The sequence below is a fragment of the Aphelocoma coerulescens genome, chromosome 3, assembly GCF_041296385.1.
Source record: "Aphelocoma coerulescens isolate FSJ_1873_10779 chromosome 3, UR_Acoe_1.0, whole genome shotgun sequence".
NCBI lineage: Eukaryota > Metazoa > Chordata > Aves > Passeriformes > Corvidae > Aphelocoma > Aphelocoma coerulescens.
In genome coordinates, this window is record NC_091016.1 from 100187997 (window position 1) to 100205211 (window position 17215).

The window sequence follows — 17215 nt, forward strand, 5'->3', positions numbered from 1 at the left end:
AGTTTTACCTTACTATTTCTCTAAATGTCAAACATCTGATTCTTTCTTGTTTATATCTGTAATGTTTTCCTGCATGGAAAAAGTTTTACCCATCACAGTGTGTTCATACGGGATGGTTGTTCTTGTGGCTGCCACTAACACACAGCACTTGGTTAGCTTTTTTAGAGGAATTTTTGCATTTGATTTCTCTCCCTTTTCTTCATAACAACATGTAATTTTATTCACCATAAGGAATTTTATTCAACAAAAAGGAACATCTGTTTGAGCTCCAGTTCATATACATTTTTTTTTAATGTTGTATTATAGGAATATTAAAAGCAATTTTTTTCTCCAAGGTATCAGGTACCAAATGTGCAGGCTGTCTTTTAAGGTAAATATACACATACTTTAGTAAAAATGACTTTTTAATCATTATGAAGTGATACAATAAACATTTCCCTATATTAAATTTAGATAGAAATAAAAGTAACTGGGTGTACTAATAGAACATTTTAAGCAAGATTTTGAAATGTAGCATTTGAGAAGTCCTTTGATCTTTATTTTAGGAAGTGATTTCTATGTGTTGTTATTTATCTGAATTATCAGTATTTAAAGCTCTATGCTCCAAATGCATATTGCTGTTGTTGCTGCAACTTCCTAATATCATAGTTATGCTGTTATCTATGTTTTGATAAGATTTGTAGATGTCAATACGCACATCTCTTTACTCCTCTGCCTTTTTCCTGTTCATGAACAGAGACAGGCTGATGGGAAAACAATAATGTGGATTGGCTGTTGCAAAACCCAGCAACTGCAGGCTTGATGCTGAGAAGGTCAGAGCTGGGCTCAAGTGCACAGCTTGAGTTACTCAGGTGGAAGTACTTTAAAGTGCTCAGCTGTCCCTCCCTGTGGTGTCCAGGGAGGCTTTGGAGTGTATTCCTGGGACTCATTGACCAGTCATTCTTCTTCTCTCCAAGAGATACACACGCATGCAATGGTTATGCACATATATGCACACCCCAGTCCTCTGTGGGGCAGATCTTACCACTGCAAACACACAGGCAGGCAGCTGCAGATGCCTCTTTACAGGGATCAGAACTGGAATGAACAGGAATGGTTTGATCAGTGGGAAACTTGTCAACTTTTACCTATTCTCACCAGAGCTCGTCTACCTACCTCCCTGCAATCCTGGAGGAAGCAGATTTTAGCTTTCCAGGTTAAAACTGAACAAAATGAGATTTGTTTTGACATGAGTAATTTTGATCTTTACCTTTAAAAGATGAAGAGCACAACTCCTCCTGGCTCGTTCTTATGGTGAGAATGATAAGAAATAAATCTGTTTAATATCATATTTCCTATGTAGAAAAAACATCCATGTCTGGGTAATTAAATTCAGGAAACAGGAAAGAGAAAATCATCAAAACCATGGGAAAAAAATAAGGTAGCTACAATAATCTAGTGAAAGTCTGCAGAAGAGCAGAAAGCTGACTTCTTAGAGCAGACTTTCACAGTAAACTCTAAGTGTTACATTCAACACCTAAATTCACTTCTCAGCAAAATAGGGTTAAATTCTCAAAGATTGTTAATACATGTTTGTTGAAATTCTATTATTTTTCCAAAAAATGGGAGGAGGTGCTATATTAATGTTCTAGCTATGGAAGATGCTATTTGCTGCTTTCTTATTGTAGATGATTCTTCAATCTAATTTTCAAAAGAATTAGAATGTATATTTCTAGACCATGATTTTATATATTTACATGTGTAGCACTTATAAATATTTTGCTCTGTGTAGAGGTAGAGTATGTTTAGACAGAGATTCAGAGTGCATTAAATAAGAATACTTATAAGGGTTTTTACATTTTTTTTTAGTGTTCATACATAGGGGTTTTTTGTATAAAAATCACTTCAAGTCTAATGCTTAAGAGATTGTTCATACTGGACTATCACTAATAGTGATCAGAGTTAACAGTAAATGTCTGATTGATAGATACATATCTGATGTATCATACAATTAATACAGTGCAATTTCAGGTCATTTTGGTTCTACTGGTGATACTCTTCAGTACTTCATTGTGCCTGTATTTCATCAATGCTGCAAGTGTACGAACATAAAAATGGTATTTTGTATTCTTTTCTCCCCACATCTGAAAATTCTCATTTGGAATTTGTTGAAAATACTATTGTTGTTGCAATAAACATGCTATGATGAAGAAAAAAGGAGAAGTAACCATGCTTTTTCTTCATCATTTTATCCATGATATTTTGAAATTGAAATAGTCCAGCAAAGTCTGTTAATAATACTAAAATACAGCATGTTTGTGGTTTTTGGTTTTTTTTCCCCCCTGAGAGAAATTACCTTAAATCTTGTGGAATTAACAATGAATGACCTCTTTTATTATAACATAACCCTCCTTTATTTTTCAAGATACACATATATTTATGTGTATTATGTATTTATGTGTATTTATTTCCTTTGTCAACACACAGAATTAGAAGACTTCCTGAACGACACCTTCATTTAGGATACAATTTATTATTAAGCTTAAAATTTCTCATGAAAATGAACAAAAAACATCCAAAAATTATGCTATTTTATAAAACAACTCACCAAATTTGTTTCTAAATCTGTGAGTGGGTCTTTCAATGTATTCTGAAATTGTAAATCTCCTTTACTTGGTGTAGTGTGTTGTATATCAGTATGGAAACACTGGTACTGAGCTCAGTGCATGGCTTCAAGATTTCCACAGCCAATCCACTGCTGTCACAGTCCATGGTCTGCAAGACACCAGCAGAGAGACACGGCAGCTAAGTTTACAGAAACGAAGCCCACATGTAAATTAAGTAAGTGGATGCAATTGTGTTTCATGCAGCTGGATAAGAAACACATTTCCTGACAAAACACTCCCTTTTTATGTCTAATTGCCTATGGAATAAGCAACTCTGAAGAGCAGAAATTTTTTTCCCAGGGCAAGAAGTCATTGTTAGAGCAGGGGAAGGAAATGTCTCATACCTTCCGACTAGTCTATTGGTTTGAAAGTGCATTTACTGTAGAATGCACCAGGTAGCCAAAAGAGGGAAATTATTAAAAATTACATTGAGCTTTCTTAAGGGAGAAATCAAGTAATCAATTTAGGTGCAGATTCAGAAGATGTGGGGAACTGGGACTGTGTGTTCTCCAGTCCAAACCATCCTAAAGCTCCAGTTCTAGTAGGCAATGAGGAAGCAGGTCCATAATTTTGTCTTTGTTTGGCTTCCTCTGAGGAAGCCAACAACCCCTTGGGAATCACCAGCACCAGAGCTGTGCATGCCCTTGGCCTTCAGACTTTCCTGGAAAGAAGAGGAGCATCTTCATTCCTTTGAGTTGCAAAACCTGACAATTTTAAAATATAGTCCAGGAAATAACCAAACCAGATATATTTTCTATTGGCAACACTCACAAGTTATTTCTTGATAAGTACCTACCTCTAAATCACAATTCCATCACCAAAGTCAAACAGATGAGCAAAAAATTCTACCAAGGGCAAGTTTGTAAGGATCCACCCCAAATAAACAAAAGAAATAAAAATATTTCCAGACTCTGATACCCAAACTTCTGGGATTCAGATTGTCTGGGGCAAGCGAGATAGGCACAGGTGAAAAATTCAGCTCATGAAATGTAGCCCACTACAGAAATCCTACAATGAATCACAGCAAAAGCATGATGTAAGTTATATCAAGTTCTCTGTGATTATTTTTAGGAGACAAGACACTACTAAACAGAAAAATCATTGTTTTAATTGCAACCAACACAAATAAAAGCACCTTGAGATCACTGACTTTGGATTTGCTGGAAGGCAACCCACCCCAAAGGATCAGGTAAGTGGGAAACCTGCCCTTGGTAGTCTCATCCTGCTCTGCTGTGCAGCTGTCAGAGCAGTGCTGAGTGTTGCACAGACCCACAGGGAGAGCAGCCCTGGTGTCTTCAGCAGAGGTTTGTTGGAGAATAAAAGTGTAAATAGTGACCTTTTCTTCTTTGAACCTCCTAGACACACGGGTAATTAATCACAGAAAGCTTAATGCAGCCAAATCCTTTAACCACTCATCTTAAAATGTGTTCCTCAATGTCTCTTGATGTGGTTATCTCTGCTGCATTAGAGGGCCATGTGAGAAACCTTGGAAATTATTGAATGGATCTTTTCTGTATTTTTCAGTAGGCAGATTCTAACAGCCCTTACAGGTATTTTTCTTACAGTGTGACTTACCCAAAGGGCTTCCCATCTGAGTAGTCCATCATTGCAACTTTGAGTTTGTGAAAGGCAGTCTGTGGCTTGGGTGGAATTTACAGCAAGTCAGCAATTCTGGCAGCAAACACCACGTTGTCATTCATGTCCTTACAGAAAGGCAATCTCCAGATCTCTTCTATACCACACCAGATCAAACACTTACCACTAGGACTGTAAAGAATGCAAGGAAAGATTTGGATGGTCCTTGGCACAAGATAGCACTGAGCAAGAAAGAAGATAACGCAACATTATTTCCTGATTGTTAGAAGGTCCATTCTATCCCTTAAACTGAGGGGAGCAACACCTGAAGAAATGAATATATTGTGCCATGAAGCCATCAGCTGAAAGTCCTCTTTTGGTTGGTGGATCAGGCAGGTGGGTCACTGTTTCCTTCCTCCTGGTACCTGATGGTGTGTGATGCTGACTGGTTCCCCGATGGCACTCACAAGTGGGTTATTTTTCTGAGAGTTTAACCATTTTTCACTAGTGCACCCTTTTCCATCCTTGTGTAATCTCTTAAGGAATGTCTTCTTTTCATTACAGTCAGTATCCTTTTATTTTTCTTTTGGTGGGACTTTTGCTTTGGGTTTTTTGTTTGTTTTGTTTTTTAAGTCTGCCGGAAGCAGTCACTTTTACTGAGAATTTTTAATAATCTTCGGGGAGATTCTCCACCTCCCTCCCCCCTTATCGATCTTATAGAAATCGGGAAAAAGATTCCTGATTTTTACTAGAATAATTGAGCTTTTAATTGTGGGGAAACTTTTTTTTTTTTTTTTTTTCTTAAAAGAAAAGCTCCCTCTTAGGCGCTCTTTACAACCAGTCAGTGTTTTTCTCGCAAAGGGAATGAAGTATTATTTACCCAGCTCCTCCCTCTAGTGGTGACCATAGGGCTCAAAAACGAGGTAAGTTTTCATGCCTGTGTGCCTTACCATCGACAGGTCACACAATCCTGTGTGCTGGTGGCAACCTTTCTGTCTGTAAATGCAATGCTGTGGTTACTAACTAAGCCTGCTATTTGTGAAAGAGTTTACTGTATTAATTTTAACATTTTTTGTGGATCCTGAATGGAAGAAATTAAGAGGGAAAGAAAGCAGTTGGAAGAAAATTAGGTACTGTACTTTGAATTAAAAGAGTGCTGTTCCTCATAAAGCTGCAGCCAGTGACTGTTTGACCTAAAAATTTCAACTGAAAAAAAATTATTTTATTGTTGAAATCAGTAGAGATGTAATTGCCCCCTAGTCAGTATATGATTAGAAGACTCTGCTGTTTCTCCATGGGACCTGATATCTTGTTTGAGGGGAGAACCTACTGAATACAATGTAGGGATCAGTTTAATCAGCAGAGCAGTGTCTGGGCCTGTGTGGTAGCAGAGGCTTCACCAGGCTGATGGACACGGTAGCTGCAGTGCTTGCACGGTCACAGGCTGTGTCCAGCAGCAGAACGGGGCTGGGGCTTTGGTGTGTGGGTTTGTTTTACTCACGTATTTGTTTACTAATTAGTATCATTGTGTGTGTAGTTAAAGACAATTATTTTATGTGTCTCTGAGATAGTCTTAAAGCAACTTAAAATTCACCATAACACAGATAAAGCCTGCTTGGAAGGCTGCCGGAAGCTTCCCGATACATCCAGGCTGTGCTCTCTTCCCGGCAGTGCAGGCTTCCTCTCATGATTGCTTTTCCTGGTGATCATTTAATATTAGCTTGCCAGCTCTCCCTAATTCTCAGTGATTGTCTAAGAACATGCAGCTTTTTTTTATTGACTGCACAGCTGAAATGAATTTATAGACAGAAGGAGCAAGTTTTAGTCTCCACTCACTTGGTATATGAAGCAAGAACATTTGGAAACCATGATTTTTTTTTTGGTCAAAATGAAGAGACTGATGCTCATAGTGAGTTCTGCCTGTGGAGGGGGCTTAGAAGGGGATTGGGGTTTAGGAATGGATCAGAGCTGCTGTGCCCAAGAGCCAGCCTGGTGCTGCATAGGTCACCTCCTGAGGGGTGCATGGGTGCCCTGCTTGATGTGGAAATTGCAGGAGCCGGTAACATTTATGTGATTGCACTTGCAGTGCTTGCCAAGGGACAGTTCGGCTATGAGAATTTACAGCCTTTCTAATGTACTCTGAGAAGAAGCAGCTCTGCAGTTCCTCACACAGCAAAAACAAAACCAAAGCCAGAACCAAGTGCTGTTCCCAAGAGCTTCTTGCTGCAATCCCAGCTGGTTGCCTGCACTTGGCACAGACAGGGGCTGTCTCTCTCCACCTCCCTCTGCCTCCTCCCTGTCTGCACAGGCTTTGTCTTTGAAATCTTCTTCCCAGATGCAGGGGAAGAAAAGGCCTTCCAGCTCTCCAGTGCTTGTTCCTCTCCAGCTTGCAGAGTCACTGAAACTCATTTGCCAGCAAATTTGCCTTTGGATGGAAATCAGAACTCAGAAAACAAATAATGCCTCCTCATTGCCAGCATGGAGAGAGTGCTGAACTTGGTGTCCTGGAAGCCCATCAAGCTAGTGTGTCAGCAGCATTCAGCAAAGGCATGGAGTCCCAGGCCACCAGATAACCTTTAAATGCAGTCAGCTGTTCCTGAGGAGCTTTCCATGTCCACATGGAAGTGATACTGATTTCCTTTTATAGCCCATTTTTCTTTTAATACAACTACCAAGGGCAAAAAGGAGAGTCTGACAAAGTATAGCAGCCATATGCTTCAGTTTCAATACCAAAACCAGGTACCACCTTTCTCTTACCAAGTCAGCTTTGAAGCAAGTAGGGTGAGAAGCAGAGCAGCAAAGTCAGGGTGCGGGTGGTCAGCACAATTCTTTTTGATTGCCTGAACACTGTGATCCCACGAAATTTCTTCCCACACCTCTCCCTTCTGCCTGTGAAAAAGCACCTGGGCTCCAGAAATTTGGCCTTGTGTAGGACTTGCTTGGCTCCTCTCAGTAGAGAGGAAGCAAGGGCTGTGGTGTGTTGAGGATGGCTGCTGTGGGATTTGAGATTTTAATCACTCATTAAGAAGTCAACATACACTTACGATTCTCTGTGGGGAAAAAAAAAAATTCTCAAACTGAAGCATTCTGGTGTAACTCTGAGCAAGCTATCATCCTAACAGCCAGATCTAAAAGTACATGGAGGAAGCTGAGAGGTGTTAATCATTGCTCTCATGGTAGGCTCTGCTCTGGTACCTGATCTCCTCTGCGCTCTGCTGTTACGTGTTGTACGTGTGTGATGTGAAGATTTGTGAAGCTCAGCTGTCACGTTTGCCAAATGCTGTAGGCTGCACTAGAAATGCTGGTTTCTCAGCCATGAGTGTTACTCAGAATATAGGCTGCTGTGGGAATCACTGCTAGGGTTACTAATGGCAGCATCTTCTCCTTGCACCTCCAGGACCATACTGAGCAACAGGGTAAAACTACAATATCTTCTGCCTCAAGGTTCACCTTGCTAGAAGGTGAAGAGAAAGTGCTCTGTATCAGCATGGTCATTTAAAAATGCCCCACAATAATAAATTCACTTAAGATGGCAAAATGCATTTATCTGTTGCTGGCAGAGTTCTAGGTGATCCAAGAGAGTATGGAATTATCAGAGTTGTGGCACAAATGCACAATTTTAGTGAATTTCTATTTTCATAGGTCTCCGATGAAATTTTCTTTTTATTTCCTTACTTTTCTTCTTCAAGCAATAGTAGTTGTTTAAGGTGAGAAAGGTTTGAAAAGGGTACATATTGGATGGAATAGCATTTGTTTTCTATTCTGTGTGCTTTAAAAGTCTGGCATATGTCACTACCAGACAAGCTAACATTAAATTTTAAGGAGAAAATTAGTACCTTGACAAAGAACTATGGCAATTTTTCACCAAACTTTTTATCTGAATTTTTTTAATCTGTAAATGGCAAATAGAAAAGCATGAGGGAGGAGAATGAATTTCTTTTACAAATGATATTAGATGCTTCCTTTGTGTAACTCCTTTAAATCCATGGAACCTTAGGCTAAGAAACTTGCTCTGTATGAAGATACGGAGATTGCTTAAAGTTACATAACTGCTTGAGAAATTAGATGAGATCAGTAAGATGAAATTGCTAATTTGGTTGGCAAGCTTTTTAATGCAGTAGCATTTTCTGTATTATGGATGCATTTCTCTTTCAAAGGGGGACAGCTCTTTGCCTGTTGTAAATTCACCCTGCAGTACCTACGTGTGTCTCCTGCAGCTTAAGTGTATTATTAGAGTCTAAAGTTGAAATACACATAGCATAATGTTATTCTCTTCAACAGAACCATAAAATTGTTATTACTGAAGACAGCTGGTAGTACAAATGACTTTTTTCCCTCTGGGGAGTATCTGAAAGACTTGAAACAGAGGACAGCCCACAGCAAAAGCAGAGAAGGTTGATTTTATGACTTGTCTCCTACATGAAGGTTTTATATTACTCTTACTGTCATCTTTCCATGTTCCATTGTCTAATTTCAACCAAATGTGAGTCATCTCAGAGTAAGTAGTCAAGGTCCCACAAGCTTTGGGAAATACGAAATAATAAACTCTAACAAATGAAAACCTGAACACCAAGAGTGGCTGGGGTTAGAGGTGTCTTGAGCAAGACAAACAGAACTCAGCCTCTCTTCCTGGCAGCAGAAGCTGGTCAGGCAGCAAATGCCATCTCTGCCCTGTCAGAGGTCTGGACCAGCTGCACTTGTGCCAGTTTCCCCCATGTGCCAAATTGTGAAAAGGTTGGCAGAAAATATGGAAAGAAAACAAGGGCTGAATAGTCTGTAGGGCAGATATGTAAGGATCAGAGGTGACAAAGCATAGTGAAGCAACCTTCATTTGTTTTGCAGTGAGTCTCCCTGCTAGTGCAGCCATTGCTATCTATGGTTTCAAAACTGAGAAACAAATTTTAAAGTCCTGTGGTAGGGAAAGCCTTGGTGTGCAAGTGGTGATACCAATGGCTCAAAAGACAGCTCTCTTCTTGCTGAGTGAACACTGAATTGGTGTTGCAGGATTTCTGTAGAATGACACCTTCCTGACCATGAGCTTTTTCTGATGACTTTCAGAAATCCGTTTCTGGTTTATCTGAATTAACTTCTTTTTTCTGTCACAGAAATAGAGAGACTAAAACTTCCCCTGTCTTTAGATGTAGATGGATGTTTCTAGGGAAGATTTCTGTCTCACTGAATCTAGATTTAACCTTACAAGGAAATTAAACCTATCTGATAAGATCACAGATATTTTCTTGTAATTTTTTTTATTTTTGTAAAAGCCATATTTAAAAACCCCACATTTGAATATTTGACTATAAGCACAATTTTAGCCTTAGCTGGATACTAGAAGAAGGCAGTGCAGCCAAACATTAACTGGACAATTACAGGAAATTTAGATAGCATTTTTATGAGATTTTTTGATGGAGTTGTGTCGCGACGGAGGGAAAGCCCGGACGCTCAATATGAGTGGATCAGCAGGATTCCGTTTATTAATTATACTAAAGTTTCTTATATACTATCAATAATAGGCTTATGAATATTCGTAAAGGCGCATTCTAAGTGGTTCACGTAGTTTTAGCTGACTTCTTAACCCCTCCTAACTCCTCTTCTGTGGTCAGCAATTCTCTTTCTTCTTTGTCTTTTCTAACCCACAGTATTTTATTGTTTTACTGCCAAAACCTCAACCTTGCTAACTCTGCAATAAAACACTTAGCTTAGCAATAAGAACTCAATGGAAGCCCTGTTGTTGAGAAGGAGAACTTGTAGCTTTTTGCAACTTCATTTGTTACACAAAATTCATGCCATCAAACTGCAGGGGTTTGATGTGCCCTTTCTCACGTAGCCAATCTTCCACAATATTCCCTTTCCCACAATCTTCCTCACTATTTCTCCCGATAGAGTTGTTTCTATTTTATTTTCCTAATGCTTTTAAAGATCCTTAACTACATGGACTACCTTTTCTAGAAATTTGTACAATTAAAAGTGTGTGAAAGAATGTTCTTAGTGCAAACTTCTGCTTCTGCAGACAGCACAGGGAAGTAATGTGCCAGCAGCTGCCCCCTCTGCAGAAACTTGCTGATGGTTTATCCAGGGTATCGGGATATGCTTGTATATCCTGGGCACGAGGTAAGTGTACTGGAAGAGGAAAAATAGGCACATTTCACAAACCTAAATGTAGCTGAAGCCCTGACATGAAACACGAAGGACTTTTATTGGTGTAATATTATACTTGATTTTGTTCTCATTGAGCTAAAGCTGAAGTGAGTTTTCCATTTCCTTCAACAGGAACCAAGGGAGTTTTTTACCTGCAGGGAAAAAAAATACAGATTTATTGGGTTTGAATGTCCAGGATTTGGTATTGGCAGGCTACAGAGGTCACTTCTGACCAGCAATGCCAGCTGGCTCCAAGGCAGAGCCCATCAGTGGCAGCAGTAGCACCTCTGGGACAGTAACACAGTTAAGAAAAGGGAAAAAACATCAACTGGGCAACTGCAACCAGAGAAGAGAGGAGTGAAAATTTGTGAGAGCAAGAACTCTTCAGGCACCAAGGTTACTGAAGAAGAAGGGGGAGGAAATGCAGCAAGCACTGGAGCAGAGATTCCCCTCCAGCCCATGGTGAAGAAAATGAGATCTAGGGAAATGAGACTATGGGGCTCAGGAGGGTTAAGCTCATAAGTTCAGAAAGGGTTAAGCTCGAGAGGCTATTTCATTCACTGCTTTGGCTGCCAAACCTGTTGCCGGGGAAATGATAGCTGAGATACTGCATATTCTAGGTCAATTATCCAGCTTGAGTTGTTTCCCTGATGAACCATATAAACTTGAAGCTACTGGACAAAGGGAAATGGGGGTTTAATCCTTTTAACTGCTAGAACACATCTCTCTGTTCTGGTCTTAGCATCTCTCTCCTCAGTAAGACTATCAAGGGAAAGTGGAAGATGGAAACAACAACCATTCCCAAACTTTCTCCTTGGGGATGCAAGGGAAACCAAGACACTTGTCTGTAAGTGACATGAGACTGAGTTATGAGCATGAGGAGCCATGAGCAGGAAGGATCAGCCAGTCCAGGAAGGTACAGGAGGACATGGGTTTTCTTTGATGAGTGCAGAGCTTTTAAAACTGCTTTAACATGGCAGCTGGGGATTTTTCAGAGGGTTTTTTTTTGAATGTATCTTATCTGTACTTTTTTTTTTTTTTGAAGGTATCTCACTAATCTAGAGATTTGTGTTTCTGGATCAAGCAGAAGTCAGAGAAGAAACTAAGAAAAGCGTAGTCTGCCCTGAGCCACCAGCACTGAATGACATTTATTTCACTATCTTCACCTCAGCTCAGCAATCCTGCAATTCCTTCCGCTCTGGAGGCAAAAGTTACAAATGATTGAAACTGACTGATGTGATGGTTGGCTGAAGAAAATAAGATGGGAGCAATATATATTTATACTTTAATAGCTGTCCTAACATCTCCATTTCCCCCAACTTAGTGAAGAAAAGTTCAACCCATGGACTGGCCTCTGTTTGAATGTGCAATGGGTGGATCAAAGAGAGACAGTGAGCTTTCTTCTGAGTTCTAGTCCTGTAAACACTAAATTGTTCATACCACAGCTCTTATGGCTAGTCACACATAAAGATTTGCTGAGCTGACGATTTCAGAACCTGACATTGTTCAGAGCTTTTTTTAATGCCTTCTCTTTTTAAATCTGTTCTTTGTGGTGGCAGATAAAGTAACAGATAGGATTTTTTCATTGATTTATATGAGTTTTACTAAGTTTCAAAAAGCCTTTTAGATGGAAGAGGAATTTGATATTGATCTTAATGCAAAATGTTCTCCATGAGAATAGTTTCCATGTTGGAAAGTAAAATCTTCTAATACCAGGAAACGCCCAATTTAAGACTGATTGTATTTATTATACCACAGCTTTGCTTCAGTAAATCATACAAAGCATACAAGAGATAATGCTGTCTTAGGCACAGCTTCTGTCCATTGTTGACTTCAGTGTGTGGCTCTAGGTGTTCTTATTTAATGATATTTGAGCTGCTGTTAGAAAAACAATCCTTTGTTTTCCTAAGAGCTTTTATCAGCCAGCTATTACTGGAGTGTCTTCTCTATTTTCTGATGAGTTAGTTTTATTTGACAATACCTTGTATGACTAAGGAGTATTTTTATCTCTCCTTCAATGCTGTGAAACTGAGGAAAAAAGAACCAAATTTGGAGTGGGGAGAGGAGACCCTACTACGATATTAAGAAACAGGTCAAAGCCCCTGAAAATTTATGTTCCAGCATATTTAGCTGCTCACTAAGGCCCTGGTATTAGCTATCTGCTCATAATCACACAGAGAAGGACATGTTTTCTGGGACATCTTTTGAAATAAACACAAAGGAGAGATTTTTGTATGAGCTATCCACTGGGTGGCAGAAGTAGATCAGAAAAAAACATACTCAAACAGGAGGGACATACAAGTCTAGCCACTAAACTGTTTTGTAGCAGCACTGTATCAATCTGACACGTGAGCTGGATGTATTTAACAATAACATCTTATGAGATATATATTAGATAGAGGTTTTTTTTACTCTCTTCCTCTTTCTATATGTAAGAAGAAGTAGACTTCTGGACCTGCACATTCTCATCCCTTCTTTCTTTTTTCCTCACCAACTACAGGGAGAGCATTTTCAGAGCAAAAGAGGGCCTGGACTGCCCTGCCTTCTCATCCTTTTCTTTCCACCCCTTTTGATGGAAGATGTTGAGGCCTCAGCTCTGTTCTGCTCTACTATTCTGCTCCCTCCCCGAGCAGAACATGCTGCTTTGGAAAAATTACAGAGGGAGGTGTCTTAAACTTCTTCTACTCCAGTGTTGCCATAGCTAAAAGCAATTGTTAGTATTGATACAATGAAGATCCTTCCAAAGGTATGTGTCCCCAGGTGATCCAGGTCCTTGAGCTGATCACTTTTACGAGTAGCTGTCCCTTTGTCAAGCCTGGGTTTGTAACTCAAGCCAGATTTGCCAGTTTAAGAGAGGAGTTGAACTCGTTGTAAAATAGTGGGCAACTAGTTGTTAAGAGATGTAGAGGGAAGCTGATAAATTTAATAGTGATTAACAATCCCCACTCCACTATGGTTAGTAACTGACAAGGTTGAAGTGAGCACAGTGAAAATGGATGCAAAGGGGCAGGAGTTATGGACCAGTTGACTTGGAAAGCAACTATGAATCAAGAGGTAAGCTTTATCCTCGAAAATTTTTGTAATAAAAATAAATTTAAAACACAGAGTCCATGTTCCTGTCACATGTAATTATTAGAAGCAAAGCTCACACTGTGCTCCAGCACGCTTCCTGTGGGTGTGTGCACGCCCCGTTGCGATAACTGAACATCCTTTGTCTGTCCACTGTAAAGCCCCAAAATCCTAAGTGACCTAAGAGACCCTGAATATAATATTTTATAAGAATATAATATAACGGTTTGTAAGAATATAATGGTTTGGTTCACCTCCTGTTTCGTTTTGCTGTTTTGTGGTTTGTGTCTTTTTTGCTTTTTTTTTTTTTTAATGCGTTCTCTACAACATCTGTGAGAAAGAAATATAACTAGTGTTGTCACCATTTGGATGTTTTTACAGAGAATTTGGCCTTGTCACCAGAATTTGTCTTTTACATCTGCCTGTTTCACTGCCCTCCAAACACTCCTGCTTCAAAACTCACTCTGTTCCCCCTTCTCTGCTCTTTGTGGAGTTCCTGCTTTCTTTCCCTGCCAGGGCAGAAGAATGATGCAGTAACCAGCATGGTTAGTCTCTGTGAATACTTTTGCCCTATTAAATTCAGTGCTCAAGATCGTCTTTATTATGTGTTTTATTATAGTGAGGCTGTGAGGACTGTGGTTCCTAGAAAGACGTGCTGCCTGGCAGGTGGGCAGAGCACGTGGGGTTGAGCTCAGCATCTGGAGGATTTTGTCTAACTGTGTGTAGGGCCATTGACCTGGAATGCTTTTAATTTACAAGGGTAGTTCCCAATAGCAGATTTCTAGCATTCTTTCTTTAGAGGACCATGAATGCCAAGTTGTAATAACTAAAATGAGGTCAGCTATGTCAGGCCCAAGTACACTTGACAGCACACTTTGCAGTCTCTGGAATGAATTGGATGAAAGAAACCGTTGAATCTTGTTCTGGCATGACCTATTCCCTTTTCTTAAACTAATTATGGCAGTATTATTCCACTTTGAACTCTACTGTTATATGTACACAACCCTATGACAGTTTACATGTTTTTTCTGACCCACATGGTATAGATTTTTAGATAAAACTGCTTATAGCTATATTTTGTCTAATCTTTGAGTAAAAATATGAAGATATGGAACCACTGAACATGCATAGTTAACTACACAAAATTCTGTATTCTACACAAATCTTATACACAACTTGTTTTATCTGTATTTGAAAATCAATAGAAGTTTCTAAATAAAAGTTAGCATTCTGTAAACAGGTGTGATACAAATGAATAACGTGTTCACTATGTTGATTTTTTTCACCAAATAGCAACAATCCTGGTACACAGCAGCAAGAGTGGTGGGGGGAAAAAAGGAAGTTTTCCTATAGTCCATATATTTTTATTCCAGGTGGAAAGTAAGAAAGTTAGTCTGTGGGCACACTCACTAAAGAATTGCACATTATTCAGGTCCAAATTTACTGTAAGGAACAAATACTTCCAGCTAGGCTCAGTTCTGGGAGTTGTGGCATGGTGAAATCACAGCATTATTAAAAAAAAAAATCATCTAAATATTTCCTGGATATCACTTAAAAAATGCCAAGTCTTGAAATCTGAATGAACATTGGAATATTATTAAAGCATCTCAGAAAACTAACCCTAATCAGGCCTTTTCAATATTTAATTTTGATGATGTGTAAAATGCTCAGCATAAAATTTGCTTGGAGAAAAAGGAGCATACCAATTTCACAGTCTTAAAGAAAAAAGCCCCTGAATACAATAAATATACAACAAGAGAGTGCTGGTATTATGGTTTGGTTGGCTTGTTGTTTTTTTTTAGTTCCAAACATATAGCTGAGATTACTTGGAATTCCCTACTGTATTTAAATAACACATGGTCAAATATGTTTTATTTTACCCTTGCATTCTGAAGCAAGGAAAATGAAATCTAAGACACTCTACACTGAGCTACTGGGATGGAAATAGTTTTTATTCATGGAACACATAGGATAATCTTTGTTATTCTTAGCACTATTTTTCTTTTTTCTCATGTTACTATTTAGAGAAAGAGAAGAAACTTAAGGCAAAGTTTAGCTAAACTTAAATTGTCATTAATTTATACAAAAATTGAACCAGGTACTCCTGGGCTATTGCTATCAGCCCAGGAGACATTATGGTCTTAGGGACATTGTATGATGCTGTCATGAGCTTTGAACATGCAGTGGCTTACAAAACTGCTTCTAGTAACTTGAGTGTATACATTTTCCAAGGAAACAGTCCAGATTTTCCGAATAAAAGATTCTGAGTGGAAGGACGTACTGGAATTGAAGAAAAAAAGCCAGGGTGTGGGAAATGTTAACTCACAGAGCAGTTGAGTAATGCCAGCTGGTCCCTGTTCCATTCCCCGCTGACCTTTCTGTAAATGAACCCTGGGCTGACTCACCCTGCAGTCCCACCTCCACACCTTGTCTGCCCTCCCTCCCTTTGGGGCAGCTGAGAGCTTGCAATGGCAGTCACCTTCATTTGGCTCATTCATAACAGCAATTTGGTGTTTGGACTTGGGGTTTTTTTTGGCTCCTATGCATAACATCCCTTTCTTTTCCTTGGGTTAAGGTAGAATTTAGCATAATGTGATGTAAAATTGCACCCTTTCAAAAAGAAGCTAATTTTCGCTTTTGTTTTTCTGTGAAGTTCACCTTAACATCTTTTTTTAAAGGTTCTTCAACTGAGTATTGTCTTCTCAACTGCCATCCTTTTAATTATTTGCTCACAACTTACAGGTTTTTGATGCCAGTTTAATATGGTACATGTATTACCAAGGAAAACCAGCTCAGTATCACACAACACGTGATCTACTGTCTTTATCTCACATGTCAAAAGGCAATGAACAGTGATGATTGCAAGAATATTATCTATTTATCTTGAAAGAAAGTATTAGTCTTGCTTCACTTCCTAGGTTTCCAGAAATGAAGTTCCCAAAGACACTGGGATCAGATTTTATGTTAGAGACACAATTTTATTGCACCGGTTTATTGCAGAACCTTGTGTAATAACAGGATGGACTTGATTATACTTTGAGCAGTAGCACTTGAAATGACAGAACTGGAAAGAAAATTCATGCCTGTTTTCTGAACCACTCAGGATCCAGCAGACTTGAAAAGGAGTCAGAAAATCATTGAGCCATCTCAGTGAGCCATTGGGGAGCAAGGCAAGCCTTGCGTCATAGAGGCATCATGCCATTTCCGGAGTCTATAGCTCCTCAAATGCAATTCCACTTCATGTCCTCTTTTCTGATTTTTTTTTCCTATCTTCCCCTCATGTTTTCCTTGTTTTTCTGGCTCTGTGGTCATATTTTAGCTCTTGAAAGGGAAGGGGGAATAATCCATTTACTTAGTGGGAATTTGTATGTATTAGGCAGACTGAAAGGGAAAAATTGTTATTTCTGGAGGTGCCAGAAGATGATATCCTGGAGTTTTTCCAGGTATCTGTGTTAAAAACACCCACTGAATCTTAGGCTTGCATTGAGCATTTCTGATTAACTTGAATTCATAGCATCCTTTCACAAAAATCCCCATTATCTGTTTTTTGTGATATTGTTATTCCCCTGTTTCTTGTACTTTGACAGCTGTCTTTATTAAATCAAGTGAATGGTTGACAGATTGTTAAGAATAGACATATTCTATAACATGAACTTCCAGTGCCTGTTTCTTGGAGTTAGGAAGAGGAGTCTAATAAAAACTGTGTGCTTAAATATGTAGTATTAGAATAGTGGACTAAGAATAAAAAGCCTATGCTTCTGTTATAAAATCTGTTATAAAAACAATGC

General features: G+C 39.1%; 1 long non-coding RNA gene across 4 annotated transcripts in view; it reads left to right on the forward strand.

The window, feature by feature from the left end:
- LOC138108564 (uncharacterized) overlaps nucleotides 1–14629 on the forward strand; it is a 40335-nt gene extending 25706 nt beyond the window's left edge. The window contains exons 4-11 of one of the 4 annotated variants that reach the window (XR_011150009.1): nucleotides 336–370; nucleotides 2011–2096; nucleotides 2662–2820; nucleotides 3717–3834; nucleotides 4356–4616; nucleotides 10491–11274; nucleotides 12859–13412; nucleotides 13809–14629. This is a non-coding gene — a long non-coding RNA (uncharacterized lncRNA). Of the gene's footprint in view, nucleotides 1–335; nucleotides 371–2010; nucleotides 2097–2661; nucleotides 2821–3716; nucleotides 3835–4355; nucleotides 4617–10490; nucleotides 11275–11403; nucleotides 11745–12858 lie in introns of those variants that run through there. The other 3 variants (XR_011150008.1, XR_011150011.1, XR_011150010.1) reach the window with 3 other exon arrangements.
- Nucleotides 14630–17215: the final 2586 nt, after the last annotated feature.